Below are 16,958 nucleotides of genomic sequence, written 5' to 3' on the forward strand. Positions count from 1 at the left end.
ACATTTGAGAGTAGAACCAAGGCCTTCCATTGTTGCCCAGGCGGGTTTGCCTCTCAGCCCTTTATAATCCAAACTCAGGACTTGCAGGGTAATCTCTTTGTTCAAGTTTTCCCCAAGAAGTCAATGACTGTGTATGGTCTCAGGGGAAACTGCCTTCAGTTTTCCAAGAGAACTGGAGGATTGTTTTCCAAGTAATTGTTACTCTTATACGAATCATCGATCATTAAAACCTTTACTACTCTCTACTCTTATGGAGCTGCTTTCCTTAGAAAGCCCCATAGCTTTTCTCCAGCCAAGTCTTATTTTGAGAGGAGGGGCTCTATTATGCAGGATGTAGCCAGAGGCCACCTCTCAGCCTGTCAGCGGTCTCTGACCTCAGGGTCCCAGAAGCAGTTGAGGGTGTTGGTTAAACCTTAGATCCAGAGCCGGCTTGAATTCTGGACCTGCTGCTACTACGCACAGCACTTGAGGCACGTTATTCAACCCCTCAGTCACAGTTTTGTCATTTGTGAAACTGGATAGGAATGGTATCTCCTTCTTAGAGTTATTGCGAGCATTCTAAGAGTCATCGTGTATAACACTTATGGGGCTTCGTAGGTTGGAAGTGACAAGAATGTGTTTGCTGGTGAGGCTTCTATGGCTGCTACTACTTCTCCTAAGAAACTACGGGCTCATTTAGAGCAAAGTATTTAGAGCAAATAACAATTACTGCCATCATTAATAAAGAAACCGAAGGTTGATTTAAGCAAACTGCTCAAGCCGCTAAAGTTATTTTTGGCACTCGTCCACTTCTGTTCTTAGTTTTTCCCTTTTTGTTTTGGTTTTTCCAAATTTCGGACACATTACCAGGGCTTGAAGTTTTAGTGATGCATTCTACATATCCCCTATGAATGTAAGCAGCTTAAGGTACAGAGGCCTCCAAGGATGAATGCATACTTTCAAGGAGACTGAAAGCTTGCCTTTTTTGGTGAAAGGCCAAGAAATCCACCTTACAGACCTCTCGAACCTTGAAGCTGGACCCGAGGGACCATCTAGTTCAAACCCAGCAGAGGCAAATGATTCACCCTTGGAGGCAAGCGTAGCTGGTCGATGGGAGAGTGGGGTTTGAGTCTTGGGTTAAGTTCGATAATTAAGAACTACGATCATGTAAAACATGGTATGACTGTTTGTGAAGCTGTTTCTCCTGAACCACCCTGTGGCAATATGCCCTTGGTCTCCATAGAAGGATGTTATAAGATTGCCTATAAAACTGTATTTTGTGCACTAAAGGAGATGTAGCAGAAGATGCCATCCTGAGCTCTTTACGAAAACACCCGAGTGGCCGTTCTGTTCAGTTCTGAGCACCGGGAATAGCTGGCACTTCTGGAACTACCGTTTGTTTTCATCTGATGAACGTCATGAACATTTTATGTGATCATTGATCATGAGATTAATGCTTTCTGCACTGGCTACTAGGAAGCTCAAGGCCAAATTTATATTCTACCTCTATGAATAGAAGCCAATAGCTACTACAAAGTACAGATGTTGACCGCAGCCGAAAACTTTATAGCTACTTTTCCTAAGCTGTGAACACTACTAGTATCCTATGACACAATGGATATTTCTTGGGGGGAAAAGGAGTTTTGGGTCCTTTACATTGCGTACTTCGCTTCCTTCTTGGATATTCTCGATGGTTATTTTGGTATCTTAAATGTTCTGAGAAGTCTGAGAGTTTAAAATCAAAACAAAGGGAAAAAAAACACCTTCTTTAAACTTGGGCTAGCCCTGTACTTGTCAAACTTGTTTGACCACAGAATCCTTTAAAAATGTTACCTCCAAAGTCTATTTTTATTGGAAATATATTTTGGGAAATGCTACCTCTCAGTAACATGTAATCAAATCCTGTTCATTGGATTTATGTCGGTACAAAGGTTGGTTCTTGACTTGCTTCTTCCTACGTTTGCAGAGCAAGGACAGAGTTCAGGTGTGAATATTAGATCAGGCAACTGATGAGATCCCTTTGAGCTCAAAAATTTGGTGACTCCTGATTTAAAAAATGAAAAGTTTTTCAAGAGTGTCTGCTCACAGAATTAAGAATTTAAGTTTACCGATATGAAGACTAAAGTTAGAAATTAAAACATTGTATAACATTTCTGGCGTTCCTTGTTTGTATCTAATCTAAAAGATTGCTTTAAAAATCATGTTTTTAGGGGTATCTGAGTGGCTCAGTTGGTTAAGCATCTGCCTCTGGATTTTGGCTCAGGTCATGACCTCACAGTTAGGGAGTTTGAGCCCCACATTGAGCTTTGTGCTGACAGTGTGGGGCCTGCTTGGAATTCTCTCTCCTGTCTCTCTGCCCCTCCCTTACTCATGCTCTCTCTTTCCCCCTCTCTCCTTCAAAATAAAGAAACTTAAAAGAAAAAAAAAAATAACATTTTTAAAAACAACCCCCAGGGATGTAAAACAAAGTTAAAAATTTCCTTTGAAAAATATCAAAGTCAAAAGTTATAAAATTTTCATCTGAACGCCTGTTTGGTTGTAGAATTTAACCCCCTCCCCCTTCCTGCTTTGATAAAGGCTTACACAATGGGGGTGATGCAACTTCATGGTGTATCTTGAGGGGATTGTGCAACTAGGTTTATTCCTCGGACATGTGGCCCACGCAGAGCCTGCAATATTCATTTCACAGGCACCTTTGCCTTTAAGATCCCTTCCCCTCCACTCTGCGTTAAAACTCAACAACAACAACAAAAAACAAACGGCAAGGATCTCAAACCCCAGCCACATATATATCACTTGGGTAGAAGCCTGGGACCTGCCTTAGACAACGCACTCAACTTCTGGAGTTGCTCCATCCCTTTGACCGGTGAGCTACACCCAAGGGGAAATTTCGCAAAGGAAAATCACCTTCAAAGAGAAGGGATAGACTGCCGGGAGAAAGGACAGGCTCTCCTGCTCAGGTCCTTGGTTGACATTCAGCTCCTTGGGCAGCCTACCTAACTTGTCACTGTAACCCCAGTGGCTTTCATCACTTTTCTCTTTGTGTATGACCGTGGAAGCCGTGCTATTTTGTTAGTGCTCTGGGCAGCTTGTCTCTCTGATTGTATTTCTGTGCTTTTCCTCTGTGTTTGACAGTGCCTTCTATGTTTCAGGTAGCATGTCACAAAATCGCATATGCCCCTGTCCTTGCCCTTGAGGAGTTCACAGGGTAGAAGAGCAGATGGGCAGTAGAAACAGTTTCCACTCAATGTGACAAAGACTCCAAAAAAGCCGTGTATAATGACCAGGGAGACAGTAATGGAGGTGACATTTGAGTCGGGTCTTAGAGAATGTGTTGGACACTGATTTTTCCATTAATAGAATTACTTTTCTGCTTAATGGCAACCAGCCTGCTAGAAGGAGAAGTATAAACCAATAACTTGCTTTGGATTAACTCAGGAGACTAACTGACAGAACCTATTAGCTAAAGGCTAGACTCTTATTTCAAGCAATTCAGTGAATGTTCAGGCCTTAATCATTTGAGTTATCAGAGGACAAGACCATCTGGAAAGTGGACTCTCTAGAACTTACTCTCAAGTTTCCCTAATGTAAAAAATGTTCTAAGGATAGTCTTTGATTTTGGAAATTCCTAGAATTAGCTTTGCTCTGTGTTCAATAATGTCCTGTTTCCCAGTCTCATGGCAGACAGAAAACAAATGGCATGTTTAAATGGCTATATAGACGAAAATAAAGCTCATTAGTGAAGGACTGGTTTCAATTTAAATTTCAGAAGAAATTTTACAAAGTGCAAGAACATGTACAGTCGGCTGGCTCCTTGAGTTTGCTGTTCCTTTGCTGACACTGAAAGGTAGTTAGCAGACTTGGTGCTGGGCAGAGTTTTGTGGATTCTTTCCAAGTTACTTTCATGAGACAAAACCATGGGTGTCAGCCATGTGACATAATGTCCATCACCTCTCTAGCGGTACAAATAGTTCTCTAATTTGATGTTAATAGAAAATCTTTCTCTTTAGCAAATACTCTTTTTCTTTAGACTCAGCACTTCAGGTCTTCCTTTCCAGTTGCCCCAAAATTCAATTTAATAATAATTTTTGGCTGTCTGTGTTTATTATATCCGGAGCTGAGGGTATCTTTATCTTCTGTTCTGTCGGGCTTGAGGCAGTATCCATCCAGATTTTCCAGTCCCCAAACTTAAATAGGACCCTTCACCACAAAAACCCTGGGGCTGGCATAACATTGGAAAGCAGCACTTAGGTTCCAGTTGCTAGGTTAAAACTTAGAATCTGCTATTTCCAGACTTGAGAGCTTTGCTCCCCACTGTCTGTGATTGCACACTCCCTGGTGGCATTTCAGTATGTATGTATGACTCCTACCACAAACTCATTAAGAACAAGGAATGTGTCTCATTTGTCTTTGTATTCCATAGTTTGTTACATAGAGGAGGTGCTTGAGAAATATTTGTTAAATTGACCTTATATGTTTTTCTTAAAAGTTCATTAACTGGACAATCAGATGTAGGTTTCCCTGTGCAAGGAGTGAAAAAGGGAAAGTTTCATGTATACAAGTCTCAGAACTTGACTTCTCATAGTAATTTTTTTAAAGGCAGATCAAGGAATCTCCTCATAAATTAAATGTGAATTTCTCCCCTGAGTGATCCAAGAATCCGGATTTACTTTGTGCTCAAATGGGACATTCTACTTTAGGGTCTTGTATTTGTGAATCAAATACTCTCTCAAGAAAGGTGAAATCTGGATGGAAAGTGAATGATCTTGCCCTCTGTGGAAGGCCGAGGCAAGTCATTTCAGTATATCTCATCTAAAATCCCAATAACACAGCTACGGGTTACTGGGCAGCTACTCTGTTTCAGGTATTCAGGCATTAATCTCACTTAATCTGCGTGAGGATTTCAAGACCTAGAGGGTTAAAGTCTTCCTCAAGGTCTTGTAAGCAAAACATATTTAAAACTAGACCAAGGAACAAGCCTTCCACAATCTTGGCATTCTCCAGTCTTGGTGAATGAAAATTTTAGCACCCAGTTCCTCTGGCAAAGAATCCCTCCTCTATGTGCATCTTCCAAGTCATTCTGATAGAAGGTCCACCCACACATAGACAGCCGACCCTGCACAGCTTCCATTCCAGCCCTAGCCACCATGTGCTCTCCAGGGACAGCTCAGGAGCCTCCTCAGTAGTCTACCTTGCCCTCCCCAAATCTGTTTTCCCACACCAAGGCTTGAGTGGTCTTCTCAAAACTCATATATGATATATAATTTTTCTAGATTAAAAACCCTCCATTGAGAGGGCACTTGTGGGATGAGCACTGGGTGTTATGTGGAAACTAATTTGACAATAAACTATTTGTAAAAAAAAAAACAAAAACAAAAACAAAAAACAAACAAACAAAAAACCCTCCATTGATTTTTCTATTCACTTTTAGGGTAAAGACCAAAGTCCTTAAGCGGGCCCACCGTGCCCTGCCTGGTTTGGCTCTAGATGGCGGTTACAGTCCCTTCTCATTCTCTGGACTTCTACTATTCCAGCCATTCCCTCAGCCTAGGTTGTTCTTTCTTCCCTTTCATAGTCTAGGCTGACACCACTCTACTGACAGAGCTCAGTTCAATAATGTCTTCTTCAAGGGCCTTGTATGTACTTTATGGCTGTGTGTGCCTCTCTTTCATAGTTTTAATTTTCTATGTACTTGTTTAATTATTTTATTACTACCTGGCTCTCCATGAGCCTGGAAGCTGCATGAAGGCAGGGACTATGTCTGTTTTTGTTCACTAGACCCTAGCCCAGAACCTGAAGGTAGTGAATCCTTGCTAAGTATTTGTTGCATGAATTAATGTCTAACAGCGGGCAGTGACAGAACAGGTTGGAACTCAGAAGTTCGGCACCCCCTGTCTTTGGTGTGTCGCCAGGCCCCCAAACGGCCATTATTATCCAAGGACCTCAGGTGTGGAGACAGAGAGGAAGGTAGAGGTTGGGAGGCTCATGCCCCCCTCTGGACCTGGGAGGGGCTATTGATTGAGCTTGTCATTGAACCCTCACCCTGCCTCAGCAGTACTACATGTTTGTGTAGAGTCTTGCAATTAATCTCTCTTAGCAAGTCTTTAGGAGGTTAAGTAACTTGCCTAAAGTCACCCAGAAATTGGGTATGGAGCATGGTGGTTCAAGCCTGAGCCATTTGGCTCTTGACCCACATTTGCAAGCTTTTTGCCGTCTGTCCTCAGTTTACTTTGTTTGATGTTTCCCCCCAACTTTGAGTCCCTCTTTGGTTTTAGTTTCTGTTCTTTTTTTTTTTTTAATTTTTTTAAATGTTTTATTTATTTCTAGGAGAGAGAGAGAGAGAGAGAGAGAGAGACAGCGTGAGCAGGGAAGGGTCAGAGAGAGAGGGAGTCACAGACTGAAACAGGCTCAGGCTCTGAGCTGGCAGTCAGCACAGAGCCCGATGCGGGGCTCGAACCCACGAACCGTGAGATCATGACGTAAGCGAAAGTCGGACGCTTAACCGACTAAGCCACCCAGGCGCCCCTCTGTTCTTTTTCTTCTAAATCTCACTCATTATTTCTTCTTTAATTTACCATGTCTCTTTCTTCCCCCACCTCTTTCCTCCCTCTGTCTTGCTTCCCTTTCTCCCTCATAAGTCCATCAGTGATGAGAACCATGACATTCTTTACCTGGAAATTACATTTTGGGAAGCTTTCTCTCAGCGGCCAGGAGCTCCAGGCACACTTTGCATCTCTGTAGAACAAAATGCAGATGAGAATTGTAAATCTCTAAGCTTGCAGGCTCATACTTTTATGATTTGTGAAGATTCAGTTTTAAAATCATCTCTAATTTTGAGCTTTGAATTTGGACCAGTAAAGGTAGTAAAAGCAATATAAAAGAAAGGGAAATAAACTTCAAAACTACTTTTTTGGGGGGGGGGTCCCTGTTAGAAGTCCAGTATAAATTGTGGAGATGCTTCTCAAATAAAATTAGATTCCGCTACTGCCTGCTGCTTCCCTCCACATTTCATCTCTTTTCCTCTAAATCGCCGAAGCCTCTCTCGGGACACTAGGTAATCGGAAGAAAGAATAGAGTGTTCAGGCACCACAAGTTCTCCGGAGAGCTCTGGCACATCGATTTGCATTTCTGGGTCAGCACGATTTCACTTTCATTTAACCCTTGTACTGACCCTTGTTTTTCAACACTTTGGCTCTTCCCACCATCTGAGAGCAAGCAATGTGTTCCCCTGGTGGAGGGTAAATGTCCCCCAGCAGCCCACAGCATGCAGACTACCCCAAACTCCCCTTTTCAAGGTTCCCAGCATCATCAAAGTCCTTGCAGCGAGGCACTGGCCAGCACTGTAGGTGTCTCTGAATGCAGATTTAATCACATTTAAAAAGATAGTTTTGTGAGTTAATGGAAAAGGAAATGAGTAGTACAAGCTCCATAGTCAAATGTGTCCATGGCTGCCATGGTTTCACACCTCCTGCGAACTTGTTAATCCTTGATGTAATGAGAACAGCAACGGAGAAACATGGACATTGCTGTGTTCTGTCTCTCTTTTGTAGGAGTCATGCTGGGCATTCTATGAAGACCCACGGTGTACCAGAAAGAGGGACATGACATATTTCTAAGGCTTTAGAATAAGCCTATTTCTGCTATCTTATTCAGGGTATAATTTCCATTAAGAGGGAGCAAAGACCCCACCAAGATTTAATTACTTGTGTTGTGATAGATAGAGGTCATTATTTGTTCTTCTACAATGAGGTCCGCTTGGCCAGAAGACCCTTGTGCAAAGGTAAACGTGCATTGTAAAATGGAAAGCCTGCACAGATGTCGAGTGTGAACCTGATGTTAAAGTAATTAAAGTAAAATATTAATGAAGTGTTTGCCCCTCAAAGCTTTGCCTCAATTTGTAAGAATAATTTTATTGCCTTTTTCGCAACTAATAGAAGTAATAGTGTAATTGTGCGATATATGAATTATATTTTGACATGGTTGTTTTAAAAAAATGTAGTAACAACCTTACAAAAATATAGTAGACCATGAGAATACAATAAAAATCAGCAATATTCCTAATTCCCAGGGATAACCACTGATAGTGTTGTGCCTGAATCGCGAGTCCCAGAGACCTCCAAGGAGCCAGCACCGATGCAAATACAAAAGGGTCTTTATTACAAGCTCGAGCAGGGGCTCACCAGCCTACTAGTGTCATGGCAACAAGGTGAAGCCAAGAACAATAGCGAGTTGGGTTTTTAAGGAGTAAGGGATGGGGGTGTTACAGTACATGTAGCATCATCAAATAAGAACCAATTACAATTACAGCTTTGACCATTAAGTATCAGTGAGGTGTTCATTACTTTAGGAGGGACCCAATCATGACTATTGAGAATCCTTTGAAAATGACCAATTATGAGGTGAGTTCAAAGGGCCCACGTGGGGTTCAGGCAAGCGGTGAGAAATTGGCCAGTTTGTATCTGCAGTTCCCAGACTTGACTCAGACCATAGGAATGTTTTCTGATTAGCTCATCTGAGGGTGGTCCGAGGATGGCTTTAGCCTTGAACAGTCTGAGGCTTTTCCTGGGACTGGGACTGGGGCTATGTGCAGCCCGAGGTTGCTCTTAATGGAGGACTTAATTTTTGGCTCTTCAATAGCACAATTTATTTTCTGTTAGTTTTGGTGTGAATACAAAACTGTAGTAGTACAATAAGTAGGGTTGAAATCTTCTTCACTTAATGTATTGTGAACATTAAATGTTCTTCAGCTTCTGCATAGGGTTCTGTCATATAAATGTTTTATAAAGACTTTAAACAATTCTCTATTGCTGGACATCTAGGCTGTTTCCAAGTTTTTGATAATGTATGTAGTTCTCTAATGAGTATCCTTATAGCTGCATTTTAAGCACATCAATGATGATTTCTTAGATAAACTTCTAGATATTTAATTGCTAAATCAAAGGATGCTCATTCCTTTAAGGCTTTAAAACACATAAACCTTAAAAGACTAAATCAATTTATACTAGCAGTATACACCATTGTACTTATTTTCATATACATTCCCCAACACTACATATTACTTTAATTTTTTTCCCATTATGACAAGTGAAAAACAGTGTCTCGTACTCGTAACTTTGACTCCTTAGATTCTTAATGTCATTAAGCAAACTTTCAAGTGAATATTGACCATTTAAGGGGCACCTGGGTGGCTCAGCTGGTAAAGCATCTGACTCTTGATCTTGGGTCAGGTTATGATCTCCCAGTTTCATGAATTTGAGCCCTAGATGGGACCCTGTGCTGGCAGCACAGAGGCTGCTTGGGATTCTCTCTGCCCCTCCCCCACTGGCGCACATGTGCTCATGCGTGCTCTCTCTCTCTCAAAATAAATAAAATTTAAAAAAATAATTATTTACATCCTTTGAACATTTTCTTGTGTGTTGTGTATCTTTCTGTCAATTTGTAAGATTTTAAAATATCTAATTAGCCTACTAATTCTTTGTCATTCCTTTCATTTGAGTTAAAAAAAACAACAACCCTCTAAATTGAAAGTGATGCAGTTTTCTTTAGAAAGAAGAGCAGCTGAAACTAGTTGCATAAACAACGTCTCCTCCGACTCCAGTCGCCTGGTGTGTGTATGGGTTTGTTAACTTTGTGTGTATCTCACTCGTTTTCTGGCAGATACTCTCCAGTCAAGAGTCAGGAAACATCATCTTTACAAATAGTTGTGGTTTCGTTTTGAGATAAATAAATTATTACTTTAAGTTAAATAAGGGAAACTTACAAATAGTTTTGAGCATTGGCCAGTCTTCTATTTACAGCATCCGTTTCCAAAGACTTTCGATTCAGATTCAAATACTCTTAAAGGAAAATTTACATTTTCTTTTAATTCACCTGCTTTGTGAGAGGGGTTTTGTTTTCTCTATTTTAGCAGTAGTCTAAATTAGGACAAACATGGGTCAGAACTCCAAGGGAGATAGCAGATAGAACTCCTAAGACTGGATGGTCTGCTGGGCTGGGTACTCAGAATATTTTTCTCTTAACATTTATTTATTTTTGAGAGGCAGAGATGGAGCACAAGCAGGGGAGTGGTAGAGAGGGAGACACAGAATCCGAAGCAGGCTCCAGGCTCTGAGCTGTCAGCAGAGCCAGACACAGGGCTCGAAAACACGAAGCACAGGATCATGACCTGGGCCAAAGTGAGACACTTTATCAGCTGAGTCACCCAGGCACCCTGGTGCTGGGTACTTAAAAAGAAGTTGACGGGGCGCCGGGGTGGCTTAGTCGGTTGAGCGTCCGACTTTCACTTAGGTCATGATCTCGCGGTTCGTGGGTTCGAGCCCCGTGTCGGGCTCTGTGCTGACTGCCAGCTCAGAGCCTGGAGCCTATTTCAGAGTCTGTGTCTCCCTCTCTCTCTCTGACCCTCCCCTGCTCACGCTGTCTCTCTCTCCCCTAGAAATAAATAAAAATATTAAAAAAAAGAAGTTGAGGTTGGAAAAACCATGTCCCTCCCGCCTTCACGCCTTGCTCTTACCTGCTCTCCCTTTCTTTTTCTCCTTTTCCCTCTCTTCCTCTCCGTACCCTTCCTTTCGCCACCCCCTACTGCTTCTCTTTAATTGGCTACGGGACCTTAAGTAATGTTCTCTTTGCTTCTAGGCAGAAGGGATAATAGTGCCTCTACCTGCCTGAGGCAAGAGGGTGGGGGAGGTGGTTGAACTTCCAATGAGATCTCTTAAGCATGCAAAGTATAATTTTCCTGCTACTTAAAAATGTAAATGTGCTCAGGTGTGCGCCCACTCACATGCATGTGAGCCTTAATTGTTTTTCAGGTTTGCCTTTTCGAATTATAAAATGTATATGTGATATTTAAAACCTTCTAATGAGACTGCCATTTTTTAATGACTGGCAGTAACTCCTTTTATTAACTAATGGAGATAGTGATGACTACATCTTAACCCAAAGAGGGGTTGTGTAAGGGTAATTAAATGGGTCTGTTCAGTGGCCCCTCGTCTGGAAAAGGACCGCTTTTATCTTAAAACAGAGCCTACGTACAATGGCTTGTTTCCAGATTGTGGGGTGGGAGTAAGGATAATACTTTCTGTGATGAAGTTGGCATTTCCCATCTGTTGTTACTTCAGGCACAAGCCTCCTTCTCTCTACCAATCACAAATATAAAAACTCTGCTGATACTTTGACCATCTGGATTTCCCATCATACTCTGTTTTCACACCTGGAGATTCAGAGCAGAGCTGTGATTGATGTTTTTCAAAACTGTCTCATAAAATTAAAGGACAGACGAACAACATTTTTCTAAAATTGTGAATGGTAGAACCACCATTTGTAACATTTGCTACTGCTTCTAGAATTGTTAATAATCTTAGCTTCTGGATTTTTCAAAAATGCATTTTTTTTTTAAAGCAAAACATCGTCTTCTCAGTAACTGCTTATGTTGAACGGTGTCAGGGCTAAGATTAAAGTGGTGGGTAATAGTAGTCCCAAGTTCAATAGTAAGTTCAGTGAGTTCTGTATTTTATTTTAATTAAAATAATTTCATGTTCATGGTTCGCTTTCTCTTAGGGAGCTAGATCCTACCTTCATTTGGTCAGCCAGCAGGCTCTACTAGCTGAATAGCCATATGAAATACCACTTTGAATCTGTCCTAGGGTATGGCATTATTCTGAATTATAATGAAATTAGCCATTTCCACAGACCTCTCTGCCTCTATCTGCCTTGGTACCAAGTCTGGCTTGGGTTTTAAGTGCTGTTTTAGAACAATGAGGTGGGCCCCAAATTTCCGTTACTCCTTAGTCACTCCTTAAACAGCAGTTTGCCTATTTTTGCTGTTTCCTAATTTTTAAGAGGAATGACAGACAAGGTTTTAAGCTTTGGTTTCTCTCTAGATCCTATCAGTTTCCTCAAACACAGTAATCTCTGTTAGCCCCTGGTGTGCCGCTGGGATTACCGGGCCTGGCCGCACTGGCTAGTTGCTGCCTCCCCCACCTCCGCAGAGCTATTTGCTTTCAGGAAGCTGGGAACTAATTCCCATCAGTGGTCCGCCCTTGGAGACCCTTTAGCATGAACAACAGTGCAGAAACAGGAACTCTCATCCCTTTCCTGGCGGCAGACAAAAAACCTTAAATATCACACTTTTCGCTTCCTTTTTAGTTCACCTGAGGGAGCAGGTGCAATCTTGTGGCACAATGGAGATGACCCAGGCTAGGATCATTTTGTCTGTTAACTCTGCCTCCGCGAGGACAAGTCTTTTAAATAATTATTAATCTGTCTGAAAGGTCCAGGGTTCAGGGAGAGAATCAAATACACGATTTGGACCAGCCACTCTGAACTATGCAGCATTCCTAATAAATAGGATAAAAGAAGCCTTCATTAGGTTAAGAATGTGGCGCGTGAGACACACTGCTGCCTCTTGGGTGGGTTTACTTCCTTCTTTCTATGGAAAGCTTCACCGTAAGTAGCCCAGGGTGAAACTGGAACTCGGTTGGGGAAAGAGCCCTGGTGGAGGAACGGTCATGTTATTAAGTTATTGCAAATGTAGCGACTGGTGATTTCACACGTACACATTCCACATTACAGGAAGCTCGCACATATAAGAAACCGTGCCCTGCTGGCCCTTTACCCCCAAAGTTTCCACTGCCTGCCTCTAACATCTAATGCTTCTTATGTTGTCACGTCAGCTGCTTTTCTATAGTGAAGAAGGAATGTGGTCCCTTGGATGTCAAGGATAAGAAAGTGATCTGTATGTATCAAGCAAATCTAAGGACAAAAGGAATTTTTTTTTTTAGTCGCTTGCAGTATAGTATAATCTTCCTTCACAATGCTTCCTTTGAGATGGCTTTTTTTTTTTTTTTTTTTTTTAATGAAACTAAAATAATCTTGCCAGTCAGGTCATGGAAAATTTTACCAACTCTATTTGTTCATAGTTGCCCATCCCATTTCTCTTCCTTCTTTATAGACAAAATGTAAAAAAAAACCCCAAACATTTGACTTATTTTTCTATTACTAAAAGTAATTTCTACATAAAAGCTTATAAAAATTGGAACAATATAAAGGAATATAAATTTAAAAACAAACAATCATTCCGTCTCCCTCAGTCCCCTGCCTTCCAGCCACATTTACTGTTTACTTGTTGGTAGACCCAGAGTCAGATAGGATTTCTGTGAATCCTTCACAAGTGTGGTAAAGACACACGGGGAAAGAAGGAACTGAATGTCAGCTCTTCTTTTCCAACACGCACAAGTTTCCAAAAGTTGCACAAGGAGAAGGGGAAAGAGGGAGAGAAAATTGAAGATCAAAGAGACAGGAGAAAAAAGACACAGCTCCCTTCTCCTCTCTTGGAGGGCAGCTCTGAGAGGGTGGGGTTTCTGTATTAGCTGTCTTTATATACTTATCAGGTTAGGAAAATGCTTATCAAGTAGTGCTGCTGAATGAATGAATAAGAATGAAAAGCAGGAACTAACTGGCTAAGGTTAGGCAGAGTTTACTGAAATCATTTAGGCCTTTTCAGTTTATCAAAGGCTTCCTTGCTTGTATTTTCAGTCAATACCTTGGGTTTTTAACCATTAAGCAGTCAGCATGTGCTGCTTGGAGGTTTAGTACCACAGGTAGTTGCTGCTAAATTAAACTAATATTAGAGATAAAAACCTGTTTGGAACAAATCCATACTTGGAAGAGGAAATTTTGAACCATTTCTACCATTAACTCACTGGGGGATTTGTACTTCAAAGGTCAAGATTCACAAGCCCACTGCCTCCTTTTGGGGAAAACAAGTCCACAAGGAATTCTCTAGGCTTAGTGCCCATCTCTCCAACCACCATGCCCACAGCTGGCTGAGAGAGGAGCCAACCCCTGACCCCAAGATAGCCTTCTTTAGGCTCTCCAGGCCCCCGTGAGGTATCCTAGAGTAGCACTGGGTGCTATTGTCTGAACCAATCAAAGTCTCTCTCTTGGGAAGTCTGAACTTGAGACAGAAAGAGAGAGAGACCCAGAAAAAGGGAAAATCAGACTTATTTCCAAACAAGGTAGTCCAGTGTCAACACAGAAAACTAGGGATGTGGAAAGAGAAAGGAGTACGCAGAAACTATGAGGCAAGAGACGACTTTAGTAATGGAGGTGAAGAAAGAAGGTATAGAAAGCCATCAGTTAGTAGAATAAGCACGTAGAGAAAGGGAGAGGATTCAGGAGATGCTTCCGGAGTGGCAGTTCTGGAGAACTGCTGTTTCATTCCCAATGTTCTAGTTCTCCAAGAGGCTGGCCATGTAGCTCTGGAAACCATTTTAGTTTGCTTCCTCAACCCTCCTTGGTATCCCTGCAAAGGAAACTCTCAACCTAAAGTGAATAAATAGGCCGCCATAGTTTGCAGATGGAAACATCCCCATTTGTAAGAAGAGCAGGTTGTTTAGAGGTAATCACAAACATCCCTTCCATCGCAGTTGGAGAGAGAGATTATAGAATGGCACGTGGGTGGCCCAGGCAGAGCTTTACATGGCGGCAAATGCTCTGCTAGGATCAACACAAATCAAGGTCTTGTTTTCTCTACTGTAGACTCTGAAACTTGATCTCCATGCAGACAGTGTTGGCTTACACAAGTAGGAGATTTATAAGTCACTCAATGTATAGATTTACAATGTGAGATAGAGCTTTCTAGAGATAGGGATCCCCTTTTTACGGTTTTTGGTGCTATTGAACATCTTTTCTTTATCAGAAGTCTGTTTGGGCTCTTTACCCTTTTCTTTGAGCATTAGTTCTTTTCTTCCTTTTTTGGTTTCATGAATGTGTATGTTCCTTGTGGTTTGCCTTTTGTCCCTCTCTATCTCCTTGCCTTCCAGGAAATGCCCCTCACTGCCAATGGTTCTTCTGTGTCCTGGTGACCACTTTACCTCTTTCCCAGATTTCCAGGTCTACTAGACACTTGCACCTGAAAAGCTCACCAGCATCTCAAATTCAGTGAGTTCAAATACAAATTACTTTCTCCCCCAATGTTTTTCTTCCTGTATTCTTTCTCCTTCTCTAAGATGAGATCTCAGTGAGTCAGACTCAAAGTTCAGAATCCCTTTTACGTCTTTTTTCCTCCCTATGCCCAACAGCTCTCATTGCAAAGTCCTAGCAGTGTAATACCAGCGTCATCCATTCCCTCTGTATATTCATTATCTAATGCTGCCTAACAAATTATGCTGAGGTTTAGCAGCTTAAACTGACATATTTATTGTTCCACACAGTTCTTGAGGATTAAGAACCAGCTTAGTTGGTCTCATGAGATTGTAGACAGGCTGCTGCTGGGGCTTTAGTTATCTCAAAGCTTGGTCAGGGCTGGAGAATCTGCTTCAAAGATCACCCATGTGGGGGCGCCTGGGTGGCTCAGTCAGTTAAGCGTCCAACTTCAGCTCAGGTCATGATCTCGCAGTCCATGAGTTCAAGCCCTGCATCGGGCTCTGTGCTGACAGCTCAGAGCCTGGAGCCTGCTTCAGATTCTGTGTCTCCCTCTCTCTGCTCCTCCACCACTAATGCTCTGTCTCTCAAAGATAAAAATAAAAAGTAAAAAAAAAAAAAAAAAAAAAAGAAGAAAAGATCACCGATGTGGTTAGCAGGGTGCTAACTGGCTAGGTGCTCTGTTGCTTGCTGGCTCTTGGCTGGAGGCTTCAGTTCCTCACCAGGTGGATCTCTCCATAGGGTGGCTTACTACATGACAGCTTGCTTCTCCCCACAGGCACAGAGAGGAGGGAGGGAGAGAAGGAGATAGATGGGGGAGGGGAGACTTAAGATGGAAGCCACAGTCTCTTCATAACCCAATCTTGAAAATCACACCCATTTGGTTTTGCAATATTCTATTTGTTAGAAGCAAATCACTAAGTACAGCCTACATTCAGCATGAGGGGAGTCAAGGAAGATGTGTCAAAGAATTCATGGACATTTTTGTTTTTAAAGCCACGCCTCTCTCTTCTTTGTTTCTACGTCCATGGTCCTAAGTCAGGCTCTTGTCACTTCACTCCTCACCATTATTTGTTCTTAAGATAAAGGCCAAGGTATTTAATAGGGGTCACTCGGCCCACATGTCTTGTGTCTTGTTCTGTGCTTTCACTTGCCTGCATTCTATTATCTCTGTTTGCTTTTCTCTCTTTCTGCGTCTTTCTCTCCTCCCTCTCTCCCACTTTCAAACTTCCCAAGAGAGATGCTTTAATTGATTCAAGCAGTCAACAGCTGGTGTCATTCCAGGTCACCTGGAATGGGGACTGGAGAGCTTCAAGGAGTCTGTCTTTTTGGTCAAGTGTTGGCTCCTGGCCCAATGTGCTGTGCCCAAGGTGGTGGGTGACTTAACCCTGCCTCAGGTTTCCTTATCTCAAGCCACAATTCCCCACCTCCTGCTCTGTTCCCAGGCCTTTTACAGGAGGTCACAAGCGCCATTTCCTCTCCCGCCACAGAGCCTGTGCTGGTCCTGCTCCTCTGCCTGGCAAGCCCTTCTTTCTGGTCCCCACCTGGCTCACTCCTGAGCATCTCTACGATAGGTGTCCTCTCTTCAGGTATGACTTCCTGATCCCTTCATCTATGTTAGATTCCTTATGAGCTCTCCCAACACCCTGTACTTTCTTTCACAACTCTTATTCATGTGGTTATTTAACACTGCATTCCTCCATTAGACTGTAGCCTCTACAAAGGCATGGACCTTTATGCTTACAATGTCTGACACTTACTATGCGCACAGTAACTATTTATTATACATCTCCAGGCTCCCCTGGCATATGCATGGAGGCATAATTACTCTTTTTCCTGCGTCCATGCTTCTCCCTTGCTCACCTGCTTTCAGTGGTCCTTGAGTGCCTGCAGGGCGGAGCCATCACTCTTTTGTCAGGCATTCAAGGCCCTTGGTAATGGGGGCCAGCTCTCTTCTGGTTTTGTTTCTCAGCATTCCTATAACAGACCCAAAAAGTTCTAATGGAAGCGAATTACTTGCTGTTTCTAAAACACACTTTATGCTTTGCGCCCTGTGTCTT

The 16,958-nt window shown here is 42.3% G+C and overlaps 1 long non-coding RNA gene across 2 annotated transcripts in view; it reads left to right on the forward strand.

The window, feature by feature from the left end:
- The first annotated feature begins 2,638 nt into the window (after positions 1–2,638).
- LOC120219703 overlaps positions 2,639–16,958 on the forward strand; it is a 40,335-nt gene continuing 26,015 nt past the window's right edge. For both annotated transcript variants that reach the window (XR_005525369.1, XR_005525370.1), the window contains exon 1: positions 2,639–2,845. This is a non-coding gene — a long non-coding RNA (uncharacterized LOC120219703). The remainder of the gene's footprint in view (positions 2,846–16,958) is intronic.

Source organism: Hyaena hyaena, unplaced genomic scaffold, assembly GCF_003009895.1.
Source record: "Hyaena hyaena isolate Hyena2069 unplaced genomic scaffold, ASM300989v1 scaffold_639, whole genome shotgun sequence".
NCBI lineage: Eukaryota > Metazoa > Chordata > Mammalia > Carnivora > Hyaenidae > Hyaena > Hyaena hyaena.